General features: G+C 41.0%; 1 pseudogene; it reads left to right on the forward strand.

The window, feature by feature from the left end:
• Positions 1–13,272: 13,272 nt before the first annotated feature.
• LOC118549762 (cytochrome c oxidase subunit NDUFA4 pseudogene) lies at positions 13,273–13,813 on the forward strand (annotated as a pseudogene).
• The last annotated feature ends 4,372 nt before the right edge of the window (positions 13,814–18,185 follow it).

Raw genomic sequence — 18,185 nt, forward strand, 5'->3', positions numbered from 1 at the left:
TGAGTCCTTTGTGGTTCTCTGCACACCCTTTCTCTCCAGAAGAATAACAGTTGGACTTTGTGATTCCTTGTCACCTTGGTGCAGGGGCTTTCAAACCTTTTCTCACTGGATTTTTCTGGTCTGTTTTCAGGTTGAAGGGGCGTGTGAGACAGAAGCTGGGAAATAAAAGATGGGATTGTTTTCCTGTCATCCTGTCCCCTTGCCACCTGGCTCTGTGATTCTGATGAGTGGAGATACATAATGGTCATCTCAATGTACCGTGCTCCTTTATTTCCTGGGGGTCAGGCACCAGGAGGACCAGGAGGGCGTAAGATCTGTTGAAATGTGACCCCTTTGGAGCAGGGGTAGGAGTCCCCCGGCATGTAGAGGGTCGAAGGAAATGACTTCAAGGCAGAGTTCATAGAGTTCTGAAATCAATAGTTAAAAGTAAAAACGCTCATTTTCAAGAACAAAGTATAATTAAAATGTCCCCGGGGTGAATGAGGAGAAGCAATTTCCTTATCAAGCAACATATATGAAATAAAATTCCAAAGTGAAAAAAAAAATCAAATTTCAACTCTAAATTCTGCTGCCATATAGAGACTTGTAGCTCTTAGGGCATTTGTGTTGGAAGTCTTTATAGCTTGCCCTATTCAATTCTATTTTCCGGTTAGTGATTTCTTATTCATCTCCAGACAAATTCTTGACCTTCTGCACACTCCAGGGGAGATCACCTGGAACCTGATGGTTCTGTGTAGAAGAGAAGACAGAGAAAACCCAGCATTTCCCCATGTTCCCAGGGTTCTTCTGGAACTATTAGAAGTGGAAATGTTTTCACCTTTGCACTATGATGAAAGCAACACAGCATTAACAATACATTGGCTTCTGCATACTCTTTGGTAAGCAAGTGCTTTTGCCACTGAGCCCAGTTTTCTAGTCTGAAGGTCAGGGAGCAGGCTTGTGTAACCCTAACGAAGGTGAATGTGAGGATAAAGGATGGGAGGCAGCCAGATGAGACTCAGGTGAGCTCCTGGCTCTGTCACTATCTAACTATCCCTTAAATAGACGATGCCAAGTTTTCTCTATGGGCCACAATTCCTATGGCTGCAAAGTGAAGGGATCTAGTGAGATGACTCTAAAGTTCTTTAAGCTCTGACATGACTATGTGCCAATTGTCCCCCACCACCCCTACCCGCTCCGCTCCAGGACATTCAAATGGTGGAATCAGATATAAATTCAGACAACCAGATTGGAGGGCATGAGCTGAGTTGGACCTGAGTGCAGAGCCTGGGAACACGTGCATCCAACACAGGTGAGTTTTTTTGTTTCGTTTTGTTTTGTTTTGTTTTTAATAGAGAGAGAGCATGAAGAGGTGGGGAGGGGTAGAATCTTGAGCAAGCTCCAAGCCCAGTGCAGAGCCGAAAGCAGGGCTCCATCCCATGACCCTGAGATCGTGAACTGGAGCCGAAATCAAGAGTCAGATGCTTAACTGACTCAGCCACCCAGGCGCCCCACAGGTGAGTTATTTTTAAGCAGCACCTGTATTTTCGGAAGGGTTCATGAAATGAGGGGATTCTTCTCCGCAAGAATGAATTGATCTGCAATTAACAAAGAATAAGAAAATGTTGATTTTTGGTTTGAGGCGGGGTTTATACCTTCCCCATTCAAAATTTGGCAAGTTGCTGTCTTTCTAGATTCTTCAAGTATAAAAGAAAGAGATTGGATTGGTGATCTCAAGCAGAAACCCCATTTGTGTATTTCACAGAGAAGTTTCAAAAACTAATAATACGTGTTTGGGCGAGGGGGCAAAGGACTCTGCTTAAAAACGAGATTAAGTCAGTATCATTACTCCTGCACTTCTCAAAATTGTTAATATGCTAATCATACATTTTGAGTTTATAAAGTAGGTATATAGAATATAATATTTACTGAACTTATTTAATTATAGAATTCATTCTTCCCCCTCAAACTCATTATTTTTATTATTATTAATCTTAAGCAACTAGTGTCTAAGGAGGACAGTTTGGGGAACACTGCCATAAGGAGTCACGGCTTTAATATCCACAAACTCTACAGAAGAGATGTCCCATTTGTATGTCAGCATGGGGGAGGTTCAAGTTAGATGTACTGAAGAATTTTCCATGTAGAACCGTGTAGTAGGTGCCGAAGACAATTGTGGGATGTTCGTAGCCAGACTTGGCTCCGTCAGCCCCTGGACCATTCTTTGTTTGGGTCCCCGTACAATCAAGGCTTTCTTAAGCAGTTAAGCACTCTGCTTTGTTAATTAAAAAAAAAAAAAAAAAAAAAGAGTCGGCCTTCAAAATGAAGAGCCAATGATTAGAAAAAGTGAAATAAACATTCATGTAACATTGGTTGCGGTTTTATGTAACAATTGGGAGTAATATTTTGAAGTTCAGCTGTGTGGCATTCCTTGCTTTATTATTTCACACTGTTGGCCAAGAACTCACTATTAGCATTTACATGAAATCTGTGGGTGTTGTTGCTTATCTCGACTGTTATGTAATCCTTATTACTCATTAGGATGTGGTGTTCTTGTTGTGTTGCCTCCAACATTTCTCAGGCAACTTAATTATACAGGAGATTTAGTAGGAGAGGATTCAAACTTACAGAAGAAGGATTCCCAGTGGCACATTTTTTAAAAAGCATATGCTGCTTTAAAGGAGATGTGTTACCATTTTTCTTCTGTTGTTGCAGGTTTCAGTTCGAAAAGAACCTAATTGTTTGAGAAATGTAGGTTACATACCACCTAGGAAAGTCCCTCTCTGAAGCTCAGTACACGGTGGAGCAGGAAGTTAGGGGTGGCCGGCTGAGATTGCTGCTCCCAGCTGCTCATCATGCACCCAGCATCTGCCTCTCTTCTGACTGGTGTGAAAAACAAAGCGCACGATGAGTAAAGAGAGGTGGTCCTGTCCACGTCCTCCTTGGGTTTCCAGATCCGCATAACTTTCACCGACCGTTGCACATTCCTGATAAGTACAGTTTTGCGTTACCCTGTGATCATCATTCTAGGCATGGAGGTGGTGCCCAAGACTTAGTTTTAAATGAAAGCATGAATGGATTAGAAAAGCTTGGGAGAGTGAAATGATGGGCATGCCGATGCTGGCTCCAGCAAGAGCGGCTGCCTTATCGCACAGAGCACAGTCTTTCTTGGCCAGGTTTTTTTTTTTTTTTTTCACTGACTTAGATTGGGGCTCCTCACCCTAAAAGTAGGTTCTATTTCTAGTAAAACACAGTAGAGTTTTCTAGTTGCATTATAAGTCAGGTTCTTTTTTTTGCCATTTTTGCCATTTTTTGCCCCTTTCTTTTGCCGGATTTGTTGGAATTTCCAGCAGGAAGGGGAATGAAGTTCAGTTTGGCACTTTCTCTCCGTTCCAAACACTTCATTCTTAGCTCCAACCTGTCTCTCTCTGGCTATCATGTACCTCATCCCTCCCCCACCCAGGCAGAAGTAGATCTCAACTTTCAGTTACAAGATAAATAAGTCCTGGGGTGTAATACACAGCATAGTGACCCTAGTTAATAATATTTAGTGTGTATTTGAGAGTTGCTAAGAGAGGAGATCTTAACAGTTCTCACCACTAGAAAAAAAAATCTGTGACTATGTGTGGTGATGGATGCTAACCAAACCTACCATGGTGGCCATTTCACGATACGAGCATATTTCGGATGGTTATCCTGCACACCTTAAATGAATACAATGCTATCTGTCAATTATATCTCAGTAAAACTGGGAAGAGATCTCAGATAATCGAAAGATAAAGTAATAATAAAATCATAAAGATAATAATCATTTATTAAAATCTTGCTATTTTCCAAGGAATTTTCGTACCGTATTTTATTTAATTCACATAAAAGTTGTGTTGGAATCATTACTATTCCTATTCTGGAAAGGAGATAATGAGGCTAGAAGAGATTGTCATTGACGCAATGTATCACAACTACAACTACAAAGTGTCCAAGCTAGGATTTGAACCCAAGGGTCTCTGTCTCCAAAGCCCGTGCTATCTCCTCACAAAAATGGTGGGGACCCTTGGACCAGATGATGCCTACATTTTCCTTGCAGCTCCATAATTGAGTCTACATCACCACTGTCTTTTTTATCTAGTGTCCCATTCCTTGTGCTTTCTCTAACTGAACAACCAGTATAACCATGGCAACTATTTGTTCTGGGGTGGCCATTATCGAGAAGCTTACTTGTTAAGTTTGGTTTGGAGATACCACCCTGTGACCTCCTTCAAGTTGGGTACCATGTTTTACTCATCTTTTCATATCTAGAATAACCTGTGAGGTCAGTTTTTTTTATTATTGCCAATTTATAGGCAAAGAAACTAAGGCAAAACATAAAGAGCAGGCTATATAGATACTATATAATAAAGTCAGACTTAAATCCAGGCCTCTCGTCTAGAAGTCAGGTGCTATTTCCGTTCAATGCTGATACATAGTAGGCACTTAATGAATAGTCATCGAATGAATTAATGATAGCATAATATCTCAACTTGTTTGGTGTGCTTTTAAAATACAGGTGTCGGGGGCACCTGGGGGCTCAGTCAGTTAAGCATCTGACTCTTGGTTTCAGCTCAGGCAATGATCTCAGTGTCATGGGATCAAGCCCCGTGTTCGGCTCCTCGCTCAGCACAGAGTCTGCTTGAGACTCTCTCTCCTTCTCCTTCTGCCCCTCCCTCCCGCCCCCCACTCTCTCTCTCTCAAATAAATAAAAATAAATCTTAAAAAAAAATACAGGTGTCAAATGGCTCATGTGCAAACCATCTTTAAATCTGCTGTATCGAGAGGCCCAGATGTTTGCAAGAGAATCCAGGACACAGCCAAAGAACAAAAATGAAGGCTTAGGCGCCCATCGGTCAGTGAGCACCTGCCTGATGTGGCTCTGTGGGGCGCCTGGGGGTCTGAAGCTGGAGGCTAGGCTGTTGCCACTAGTCAAGGTGTTGCTGTGGGCCAGAAAAAAGAAAACCGGTACATCACCAAAGTCTGCTAAATAGGTCAGGAGCCCTTGAGATAAGTTAAGTTTTCACCACTCAAGGAAGACTATTGTGCACAACCAGAAAGATTCCTTAAGGAGATCAGACTCCTTAAGAAGGATCTCTCTCTCTTTGCTCACTCCCACACACAGCTCGTGGGTCTTTCATGATGACTTTGGCAGGAGGGTGGTGTTCATATAAGAAGGGAAAGCAAGCTTGAGGTGATAAGGTAACTGAAGCAGTGAGTTTTCTGTCATTTGCAAGAGAAAAACAATCCTTAAGCAACGGTTAAGAAAGAAAAAGGTCTTCACTGAAGTGTTTCACGTCAGCACTCGATATTAATTTAATATGGATCTCAGGCATGGGGATATTTAATGTGGCTTCATGCATATTGTCCTTAAAATATGTCTCATCAGAACATGCTTGCCCCAACTTGGGACTCATTTCTCCATGAGTATTTATTTGGCTTTTTTTTTTTTTAATTTAAATTCAGTTTAGTTAACATATAGTGTAGTGTTAGCTTCCGGGGTAGAATTTAGTGACTCATCAGTTGCATAGAACACCCAGCGCTCATTCCAACAGGTGCCCTCCTTCATACCCGTCACCCAGTTATGCCATCCCCCCACCCACCTCCCCTCCAGCAACCTGTTTGTTCCCTAGAGTTAAGAGTCTCTTATGCTTTGCCTCCCTCTCTGTTTTTATCTTATTTTCTTTTTCCCTCCATTCCCCTATGTTCATCTGTTTTGTTACTTAAATTCCACATATGAGTGAAATCATATGGTATTTGTCTTTCTCTGACTTAAAGACATGACTTCAGTGATGGATTTTCTTTTCCTATAGGTCTGTGCCAATAGGAATGCATTTTTCTACCTTCTTTAAGGCCTCTTTGAAATCATGAGAAAGCCACCTAATTCTTCTGCACTTCAATTCTCTTGGGAAGAAACGGGGAAAATGATAGTAGCCATCATGTAAGATAATGCATGTAGGCTCTAGAACAACCGCATGTGTTTGTTCTCATTATTGGTGTCCATTCTGCTTTCATAGTAAGAAGCACATGCTTATTCCTCTGTAGTCATTGTCATTATCATCATTATCATCACCACTATTATCAACACTTACTGAGCACGTACCCCTAGTAGGGCAGGTGTCAGACCCTGGTGAGACAAGTAAGCATAAGGCATCTTTGGAGCAGAGAGGGTTATAATTTAATTGGGAAGACCACATGTGCTCATAAATTAAATAACATGGCAAAGCATCCTAAGATCAATGTTAACTGAATACGGTGGTTACTAAAACCTAGGAGAAGTCAGATGGAGGGACCCTATAGAGGATGGTGTGCATGGGGTGGTGTTTGAACTGGCCTTGAAGGATGGGTAGGCAGTACTTGGTAGTCTGTGGTCCAGCAGCATGTCTGTTGGCCAAGGACTGGGGAACAGTTAGCTATGGAACAGAGAGGTAATGGCAGATCCAGACAGGCGCTGTCCCTACTGGCCCTCTGCTCTGGCCATTGAACTAACCAGTGATAGCACCTTATCTCTCTGGGTTTTCTATTCCTCTGCCTTTCTTGGATCCGGGAGACCTTGCTAGCACTAAGGACTAAAGACATTTTGTTGAGCTGTTAAGTTGCTTGTCACAATATTTATTATAGTTATTGAGATTAGGCTACATACTTGAGATATGTACATCTTTGTATAAACAGAGGTTGAAGAGAAAATTAGTTTGGGGTTTTGTAATCTTGAAAATGGCAACCAGTAAAATAAGATTTGTATATCATCTCCAGAATTGTTTATATCTGACTTTTATTTCACAATGGGCAACACGCCCTGTATCTCAACCTACTTGTTGTCCTTCGTGATGAGCAGCTCACCCGCTTTGTGCTTCTGGCAAACAGCCCTGCTGGCTCTGTTCTTCAGGCGCAAACGGACCCCTCTGCGCAGGTTCTCAGGAATGTGGCCCCGTGGGTGAGGTGTACCCTTAGCTTCACAATTAATGAGCTTTGGGACTTTCTGTTTGTGGGCCTCAGTCTCCTCATTTTGATCATGAAGTAGCTGATCTGGCTTCATGGTATTTCAAACTGCTTTATTATTTTTTATTTTTTAAATTAAATTAAATTTAAATTTTTTTTTTTTTTTTAAAGATTTTATTTATTTATGTGACAGAGAGAGACATAGTGAGAACAGGAACACAAGCAGGGAGAGTAGGAGAGGGAGAAGCAGGCTTCCCGCGGAGCAGGGAGCCCGATATGGGACTCGATCCCAGGACCCTGGGATCATGACCCGAGCCGAAGGCAGACGCTTAACGACTGAGCCACCCAGGCGCCCAAATTAAATTTAAATTTAATTAAATTAATTAACCTATAATGTATTATTAGTTTCAGAGGTAGAGGTCAGTGATGCGTCAGTTGCATAGAACACCCAGAGAACACCCAGTGCTCATCCGTCACCTGCCCTCCTTAATGCCCGTCCCCAGTCATCCCTTGCTCCCATGCTCAAACCCCTTTTAGCAGGTAACATGTATTCTCCTCCAGAATCTTCTAGGAACCATAATTTATAAAAGTAAGAGTTTTCTAGTGAAGACAGAGATGGAGCAGAGGTTAAGGAGCCCTCAGGCCTGATGATGGGCCTCTTGCTCCCTGGCTTTAATCACTAGGGCAGTAGGGAAACCTGGCTGAATAAGGTTGAATCGAAGACTCTTTGAAGTCTCTTCCAGGGATGATATTTGGTTATTCTAATTCTGTGCATGAAAAAAATCATAATGGAATCAGGCCTGGCATCCTGGTGTGTCATGGAAATGGAATGCCATGTAGGTTCCATTTTGGGGGAAAGTTCCATGTCACAGAGAAACTGCCAAGCCAATGGGATTCTTTGTCTGGGTTTATATAATGCTGGATGACTGGATTCAGGGAAAAGAGCTGCAGTCTTGTTTCATTTACTTGTGGACCACTCTAACTGGTTGTGGGAGGCAGGTCTAGAATTTCTGTGTCAACTGGGGTGCTTGAATCAACTGTTTTTTAGAAAACACCTTCGCATTTGAGGAATATCTAATTTATTTCTACTATTTGTAATAAAGGCAAATCATCAAATGGTATATAATTGTCATTCTTGCCTATTATAATTTTCAAACCATTGGTGGAAAAGCCAACTCAAGTCTTATATTCATGTTCATGCATGTGTATATAACACATATGTATCTCCCGTGTATCTGGGTAATAAATGCTTATCTAACAAAAACATAACATGAAGATATCTATCATATTTTTGTACATTTGATATGTTTAAAAGCAGCAAGGAGATAAAACATTTTGGTGTCAAGTTAATAGCAATTATATTTTAGAATGAGCACTTGCTCTCCTCTGGGAGATCATATCATCTAAGGCTTCCCTGAGGAAATGATCTTCAAGCTGTGGTTTGATTGGAAGTATTTGCTTATGAGCTGAAGGTAGGTTGTGGTTAGGAAAGACCGTTGGAGGGTGCACAGCAGAGGCAAGAGGATATTCTGAGGATAAGGGAACTTTGTGCAGGGAAGAGGCTGAGGGAAGCTCAGACGGGGGGAGCCCAGACTGGGGGGCAGGTGGTGCAGAATGAAGCTGCCGGTGGATATTGGGGCCAATCCTGCATGTCATTCTGAAGATTTGGGTCTTTATGCTCAGAGCAACAGGAAGACGTGGGAAGGCTTAAGGAGGATGTCTGAGTTATAAGATCAAGTTGTGGTTTCCAATGTGGAGCATGAATTGGAGTGGGGAGAGCTAGCAGGGGTGTGTGGGGAGAGTGGTTAGTCCAGGGAATACCCGGAAAGAGGACGGGACACACCTGAAGGGCAGTAATGGTGATGGGGCTCCGTGAAGGATTCAGTATGAATGGAAAGGGAGAGAAGGATCAAAATTGATCCTCACTTTCCTGCTTCAGCAGCCTTTTGGAGTTTTTTTTTTTTTTTTTTTTTTGCCATATTCACTGCAACAGGGAGGACAATTTGACATTTGAGGGGCAGATGCTGGAGACATTAAGGTAATGGGGGGTAACAGGCAGCTGGATGTCTGGGTCTAGAACCTACAGAAGGGTGTGGGCTGCAGATGTAATTTTGGGACTTACGGACCTATTAGTGATTCAGCTGGTCAACAGCCCACTGGTAGGGGTGAGCTTGCTTAGGGAAAGAGCCAAGGAGAAGAAGAGAAAGGGCCTTCAGCTGAACCTTCCAGAATCTTTACCATTTAATCCCTTGGCAGAGTGGGATATGGCCAGGGAGAGTGGCAGGAGGCCGGCAGAGGGGAGGAAGACCGGGAGAGGGTGGAATGGCCATGAGGGAGGCAGACGAGCGGAGAGGGGATGACCGGATGATATCTAGGGATTTTGAATTTGGACTCACAGTGGAAGCCGGGTTGGGAGACTTCTGTTCCAGGGGAGGGATGGGAACGGAGGCTGCAGGGGAATGGGCTGGAAGGAGGGGGTGTCAGGGAATGGAGGCAGTAGGGAAGCAGAGTGAAGTGGGAGTGGCAGACCAAGGGAGAGACGAGGAAGCCGCTGGGGCAGGTGGAAGGGCAGCTGCCTGATGCAGAGGATGGACAATGGCGAGGAGACATCCCGGCTCGGGGAGGCAGAAGACAGGGATCCAAACACCTAGAAGGCCGAAGACAAGCAGCAGACCCTCGAACAGCTCTGGGGCGGAATCGGGGCTTGCGCCTCAATCAATCCACCAGTGGGGCCTGAAGCCCCGGGATGCAGCCCTCTTGCATGGTGCATCGTGTGTTAGCAACGGGCCCGCAGAGATGGGCTCGACTCAGGAACCTCCGGGGAGCACAGATTTGAAAGGTGCACGGATTAAAGCATTGTTTGTACAACTCGGAAAGAGAAGAAGGAGACTTAACATGTTTACACATCCCATTAGCTAATTAAAGCTAATAAATCTGTTTGGTCAAATGGACGTTAGCAACTCTGTAGTTACACGTTACTGAACAAATCTGAGAGCAAGATAGCTGTTTTTTGCAGTGCTGACTTGCCACAGACTCTGTAACTTTATGCATCTCATCCTGTTCAGCAGCCCTACTCTTTTAGATGGGCTTCCTTATCCCCATTTTACAGATCACCAAACCAAGCCTTTGAGAGATGAAGAAATTTGCACATTTAATAAGAAGTGAGACTGAGCTATACACCCAATTCTATCTGATTCCAGAATTTCTTCTCTGTGTTTGATTCTCTACTACCTCTCAAAGAGTCAGAATCTGGGCTTCCTTCTCCCCCTCTCTGTAAACAAAACATCTGTGGATGTTTATTTGAATGCTCAGTTCCTATTTTATTCAATGGATAAAAATAAATGAAATGGCATTTAGCAAATTATAGGAGCATGGAACAGTTCTAAGGCAAAGGATAACTTATATAAAGTTTACAAATCTATTTATATTAAGGGATTATTGCTAGGTTTTTATGAGTGATAATAGTATTGTGCTTATGCTTTTAAAAAAAGAGTCCTTGGGGCACCTGGGTGGCTCAGTCAGTTAAGCGGCTGCCTTTCGCTCAGGTCATGATCCCAGGATCCTCAGATTGGATCTGCTTTCCCCTCTTCCTCTGCCCCTCCTCCTGCTCGTGCTCTTTCTCTCGAATAAATTAATAAAATCTTAAAAAAAGAGTCCTTATCTTTTGTAAGTACACTCTTCAGTGTTTACAGATGAAATGACATACTGTCTGATGTCCACTTTAGAAATAATGAAGTGAAAGGTGGGTCATGGATCAATGATGAGTGAGAACCCTTGATGTGTACAAGGGGTTCATTTTATTATTTTTTCTTGTTTTTGTATACATTTAAAATTGTGTAAGACTATTGAATCACAGACCTGTACCTCTGAAACAAATAATACATTATATGTTAAAAAAAAGAAGATAGTAGGAAGGGAAAAATGAAGGGGGGGAAATCGGAGGGGGAGACGAACCATGAGAGACTATGGACTCTGAGAAACAAACTGAGGGTTCTAGAGGGGGTTGGGGAGATGGGTTAGCCTGATGGGTATTAAAGAGGGCACGTATTGAATGGAGCACTGGGTGTTATACGCAAACAATGAATCGTGGAACACTACATCAAAAACTAATGATGTAATGTGTGGTGATTAACATAACATAATAAAATAAAAAAATAAAAAAATAAAATTTTTCATAATGAAAAGTTTAAAAATTAATTAGATGTCATAGAACAAGAACCAGAAAAAAAAGAAGGGGGGAGTAAAAGTCCTTTGCAGGGAAGTCCACTCTAGTTTTTTGTTTTTTTTTTAATAGCAATTTCCTGATTTTCACCAAACTAAAAACAAAACACATGTCTTTAACAGGGCTCCTTTGGGGGAGGCCATTTTTAAATATGATCTACCTTTCAGTTTCTTAATACAGAACTAAGGATCAATTTCCCTAATGTATTGTGTGAACCTGAGTCAGTCCGAGTCTTTGAATGTTGGTTTCTCATCTGCCAATGAGAGAATCAGTCTAGACAATATCTGAAATTCTTTCCATTTCTAAAATTCTGTAATTCTGACTAGCCAGTGAAATGCTATAGGCGTCATTATTTTGCTATTTTATTGTGAGCACCCATATTTGTGGGCAAAAACAGCCTAAGAATCCCGACACCCTCTGAATTCAGAAAGTAAGACCACTAAATTTAACACTGCTTTTGGGGCAGAGCACATTCCTAGGTCCTTCTCCAGAATACGAGCTGACCTGTATGCAGCCAAGGCTTTTCACCAAAGGCGGCAAGTTTAGTACACAAAGAATTGGTTATCTTCTAGAAGGTTCCTACTTCCTGAAAGATGGAATTAAACCAGCGTACAACTGGAATAAAAAGCCCTTCCTTCCATAGAGTGGAACAGCTAAGGTATGTTGTCGATTACCCTTCAGAAGCTTTCTCCAGTAGGTAGATGTCAATCAGAATTACTTAATCATAAGGGCATTTTAGTAACTCCAAGTAAATGTTGGGAGTTGATATACCACTTATACAAGATACAATCCAATTAAAGCCAAACCTGTTTTAAGGAAGATTCAAGGGTATGTGGTTGAGCAATAATGTTCTCATGCGAATTCATGAGCTAACAGACCCACCTATTAGTTGATGTGATTTGACAAGCTGTGTCCTAAACTGTACTTCATTTGTGCGTATATTGGTTTACAGATCTGCCCAGTTAGGAACTCCAAGGGCCCGAAAAGACTCATCTCAGAAAATTTTAATTAATTTTTAAAAATGCTTAAAATACTGTCAGGTAGCTTTGGAGAAGTTTGGCTCCCAAGCTTGTATTAGAAGAATCAGGACTTCCGATATTTTTCTACTTCAAATCTACTTGGGGGAGTAGGTCTTACTATTAGTATAATTTACCATAGTGTTAGTATTACAACTAATATGAGTTATAATACTTATAGAGCAGAACTTTTCCAACCTAGTTTCCTTTCCTGTGTCCTTGCTGAAATACTGACCTTCAGGTTCACTGCAAATTAGAGATAAAATACGACACTTTCCTAAAACCTTTAAAAACCTCCTTTATTGAGTAAATTATTTCAATTCACACAGTGTTCTTCAGAGTTGAAGTTTCTTGGCTCCTAGGGATGATTTTAATTGGCTCTTAAATCTGGATTTAAGATTCAAATCCCCTGCCTTTTGGCTGGGAAGAGTGGGGCCAAAGGTAAGAGTTAAATTTTGATGAAAGAGAAGGGGTGAAGTAAGAGAATGAGCAAACTCTCGGAGGTTCCCCATTTTGCTCACATCATTCCTGGGGTTTAGTTGGAAGGAAAAGTGTTATATAACAGGGCAGTTCCCAGGTCCCCTTGACTTTCAAATACATCAGGAAGGAAGAGTGGAAGACAAGACAGGAAGGAGAACACAAAACTGTTTGAAGGTTGGGAAGAAAGAAAGGCATATAGTTGGGTGGGAAGAGGAAGTGGTAGCCAGTGTGAGTAGTAAACTAAGTCAAGAGAAAGAACTCCCCTTTCAGAGAGGGATAACGGTGATAGCTCTGGGTGATTAGTGTTGGCCAGTTTGCCACATGGAGAACACCAAAGTGGGGGGCAGTTAAGTGAGGGGGAGAGGTAAGAAGTCTCTGTGATGTCAGGCCATGGAGTGGAGGAGAGGAGAGCAGAAGAGCTAGAAACTCTGCACGTGGATTGTGTATCTGCGTGGGAAAGAGCCCCTCTGTAGCTCAGGTGATGTTGATAACGTGGGGCCATGTACCACCCAGACATGTCTTTCTAAGATGTAGTTAAAAAGAAATATTTAAAAATATGTTCTTAGAAGTTTACAGTATAAAAATTAGAGACTACACGTGAATGAAAGGAAAATTAAAAAAACTTGTTCATCCTGGGACGTCCGTTCATCCTCGGTGTAGGGATTACTTAGTGCCAGGCCTTGCACGTTTGGTTTTTTTCTTCTGGACAGGAGGCCTCTGCAGCAACCATGTTACGCCAGATCATGGGTCAGGCCAAGAAGCATCCGAGCTTGATCCCTCTCTTCGTATCTACTGGGGTAGGAGGCACCAGAGTAGCGCTGTATGTCTTGCGCTTGGCATTGTTCAACCCAGATGGCAGTTGGGATAGGAAGAATAACCCAGAACCCTGGAACAACCTGGGTCCCAATGATCAATACAAGTTCTACTCAGTGAACGTAGATTACAGCAAACTGAAGAAAGAAGGTCCAGACTTCTAAATGAAATGTTTCACTATAAAGCTGCTTAGAATGAAGGTCTTCCAGAAGCCATCCACACAATTTTCCACTTATCCAGGAAATATTTCCCCTCTAAATGCACGAAATCATGTTGGTGTATTGTGTTGGGGTTTACACTGAATAATAAATATCTGAAACTTGAAAAAAAAAAAACAAAACTTGTTCATCCTATGGAGAAACAACCCTTACGTATATATTGTGTGTATATATGTATTGTGTAACTCATGTTATGTATGGTCTCTACAGAACTAACATTGAATTACCAGTCGATTTCCATAAAACCACAGGCACATTACCTAGCACATATAGGTCTTGATAAACTTCTTTTCTTTTTTACTTCCCAGATTTTCTTTCTCAACCTTAACCTTACGGAGCTTCCTTCCTGAATTACTCCTCCCAGTGGAACTCCCAGTCCAATGCTAGGCCATATTCAGTAGCTAATCTGGGAAGGAGACTTATTTTTCATACTTTTTTGACCTTATTAAGAAACTTACAAGTAGAGAACATTTCTATTGGAAACATGGTCCAACCTCTGCTTTTTTGTACTTGGAAACCAAGAATGACAATAAAGGGATTGGTAAACACTCATTAAAATGATAATGGTGGACTGTCTTCATTGTAGGGAAAATGAGGAACTTACTTCTTAGGATTAAGTTGAACCACACTTGTGAAGACACAAAGTTCTTATTAACAATTAGGGCAGTGGATTACAGAGGGAGAACTCTAAATGGTGCCAAGCACCTGTTAGCAGCGTGAATCGGAAACTCTGGCAGGTCTTGAAGAGAGCAAAAGAAATGGAAGGCACTCACATTCCAAGAAATGCAGTGAAAATTATGGAGATTCATTATTTTAGCTGCACGTAAAATACAATCCACCTGGAAAAGAACGGACAAATTGTAATAATGCAAATGAAGGAAATCACTGTAAACGACAACAGTTTGAAAGCAATAATGTTACCATTACTGTTCACTATTCAGTTCTTTTCTCAGCAGTGTTCCTCCTTTGATATAAGCCTACGTGAGGGGTATTTATGAGTTGAAACGAAAGATACCTGTTAGAGGTGTAACCTCCATAAAATGATCTAAAAGAGGACTCTAAGAGAGCACGTGATCCTAAGGATGGATTTGGACTTGTATGAAGGTAATGAAAGGCAACCTCCACGCTGGATCCCTCTTGTAGCAGTTTGCATTTGACTGATACACATCTCTGCCTATCTACTTGCATCTGTATGATCTATTTTCATTTGCATGTGCGTATCGGTAATATAAATTTAATTATTTACAATCTGTAGTTTTAAGATTTTAAGTTATTTTTTGATATTAGTGATAATATGCATTATTTCCCTGTTTCTCTCTGATAACTAAAATTTCAATGTCCCACACGATTTTCCCATTTTAAGCTTTTGAAAGTCTTCTTTGGAGGCGTGTTAACTCCAAAATGAATTCCATGATTTAGTTATATCAACTTCTGTAGTAATTAAATGAATGTAAGTGGAAACAATGTGATAACCCTGCACCCCTGCAAAATTGGCGAAGCTTAAAGAAATAATCACCTTATATTGTGAAGGATGGGGAAAATCAAGCACTAACATTTGCTGTTGGTGGGAGTGTGAATTTGTGCCACTTTTTGGTCAAGCAAGTTGGCACTAAGATTCAAAAGTCTTAAAATTGTTCATAAGTACAGGGGCGCCTGGGTGGATCAGTTGTTGAGCCTCTGCCTTTGGCTCAGGTCATGATCCCGGGGTCCTGGGATTGAACCCCGCATCGGGCTCTCTGCTCAGCGGGGAGCCTGCTTCTCCCTCTCCCACTCCCCCTGCTTGTGTTCCCTCTCTCACTGTGTCTCTCTGTCAAATAAATAAAAAAAAATCTTAAAAAAAAAAAAAACTTAAAAAAAAGTGTTCATAAGCACAGACCTCGCAATTCTGTTTCAGAGAATGTATTCTCAGGAAATAGAGATGATAGTAGGATAAATATACAAAAAGTACACTTACACTTGCGAAGCCCTAGAAACAACCCAAATGTCTACAAAGAATACTAGTGAAATAAATTCTGGTGTCTTCATACGGATGGATGACTTACAGCTAGTAGAAATAGTTTTGTGGGAGAATATTTCCAAATCATAACAGATTACAATATACTATGTACTGTATGATTATAATTTTATACCAAAAATTTATATAAAAATGGAAAATCTTAACTATTTCTGGTTAGGGTATCACAAGTAGTGTTTCTTTTTTTCTTTTTTGTTTTTCCATATTTTCCAAAATTTCTCCAATAAAGAGGTATCATTTTAAAGCAAGGAAAATATGAGGTACCTGGGTGGCTCAGTCAGTTGAATGTCCGACTCTTGGTTTCAGGTCACGTCATGATCTCAGGGTCGTGAGATCGAGCCCCTCATCAGGCTCTGTGCTTAGCGGGAAGTCTGCTTGAGATTCTTTCTCTCATGCTCCCTCTGCTCTTCCCTCTGCTCACTCTCTCTCTCTCTCTCAAATAAATAAATCTTTAAAAAACGTAAAGTAAGGAAAACATAACACATGTTATGAAAGTGAAAATTTATCTGGACTTGAAATCTAAAATTAATCTTTGGGAACATGATTAACATTTGTGATGTAAGTGTTAAGTAAGCCAGCCCTACTTCAGTATAATTATAAATATAGTTTCCAATATCATATACAGACATATATATGGTGCTTTAATGCTTTATAGATTATAAAGCTCCTACCCAGAGATGATCTTATTTCGTTCTTAGATGACCATGTGTTCAATGGTATTATCTTCCATTTTATGGGAGCAAAAACAGGCTGGAAAACTTTGATAATCTGCTTAAGGTATAGGATCCGGTCAGTCTGGCCCCCTGACTTCTGTACCCTTAGGGCTCTTTCCATGTTGCCCAGTTGGGTTTGCTCTATAAAGTCGTGTTGGGGTATCTCAGTCTGCCGTATGTCATGTCATAATGGTATTCTAGAATATCAGAACTGATCGTGTTTTCAGGCAGGATGTGGAGTAGGATAGTATCTGCCTTTGGTTAAAGTTAACTACAGGGTAATCAGTTGCTTTGTAAATTTTGTTTCCTATTCTTTTTTCATGTTTAAGCCTTTGTTCTTTGAATTTAGAGAAGTTTCTGAAAATCATAGCTTGTATCAGCTAAACTAATGGAAATTGCCATCCGTTAGAGTTTTAAAGGGAGATGTGTGTTGGTAGTGGGTGGGTGGGAGAGAGAGGATCCAAGGACAAGTTTAAGGTCAGGGGAAAGGGCTTAGCGTCCTCTCGCCAGCTACATTTCCCCACCTCGGGATTTGTTAGAGATAAAGCCTAAATTTTGGCATGCATTGGAATTACCTGGAGGGCTTGTTAAAACCCCACATTGCTGTCCCTTCCCTACTCACCCCCCCTACCCTGCACCAGAATTACTGATTCAAGGAGGTTCGGGTGGAACCTGAAAATTTGCATTTCTTGTAAGTTCCCAGGTGATATCAGGTGAATCAGGTGATGTTGCTGGCCTCAGGACCCCAGTGTGCAAACCAGTATTGTACAGGTTTAGAATGGTTCCTCTTAACACAGGAGTGGTGTTCTGCAGTTAAGGATACAAAGATGAATAAGGAGATTACACTGTGAAATGAGGGAAGACAATGCACAAATAATTAATAGAACAATGTGGCAAAGGCTGTAGTAAATATGTGTGCTCAGAGGAGTTTGTAACTAATACTGACTTGGGGGGAATTGAAGAACACTTTATAGAAGCAATATTTGTGTTGCATTTGAAGGGAGAGTAGAGAGGGCTCACCAGGTGGGAAAGAGAATTCTGAGTAGAGAAAACAGGACAAGCAAAGGCACAGAGCCTAAAAATCCACAGTACATTCAGCAGTAGGTACCCACAGGATTTGGGTAGGATTGTTTAATATTACCTTTGTGTTTGTTGAATATTTTCAGCAAATTTACCCAAGACTGTTGATCTGCTCCTCCTTGTACAACATTATCATCTTTTTCCACTCTATTTGAATCTCAGTTTGTTCTTCCTGGAAGGCAGAAGAAAAGTCATGAGCATAAATGGTCTTGATCTCAAACCTGGAATGATTAATTAGAATCTTTAATATGCATTACACATTCCTCGTGAAACTAGCACATGTCTAAATGCTACCCAAATAACTAATTGAAAAGTTCAATGAATTCAGTCATTTGGCACCATCTAATTAAAAAAAAAGCCTATAATTTTCAAAATTCTTTTTAAGCTGACTTTCATCAAACTTAGACAAAAACAGTGCTATCAATTTTTTTTTTTTTTTTTTGGCAACTTCCAAAGCACTGAGGTTTTTAGAATAAATACTGCCTCCGGGCAAAATGTGTTATTGTGATTTGAACTCTGAAGCAATGCTCAGAAGTAAATATTCTCTACATAACCTCTTTCTGTAAATACTAGATTCATACTTTAATTTATAATAGTAACGAAATATGCAGTAACGTGTCTCGTAAGTGTTCCAAGTTACTCGCCTGATTTAAAAAACTGGCTTTAGTTGTTTTTTTGTTTGTGTTT

This window comes from Halichoerus grypus, chromosome 6 (assembly GCF_964656455.1).
Source record: "Halichoerus grypus chromosome 6, mHalGry1.hap1.1, whole genome shotgun sequence".
Taxonomy (NCBI): domain Eukaryota; kingdom Metazoa; phylum Chordata; class Mammalia; order Carnivora; family Phocidae; genus Halichoerus; species Halichoerus grypus.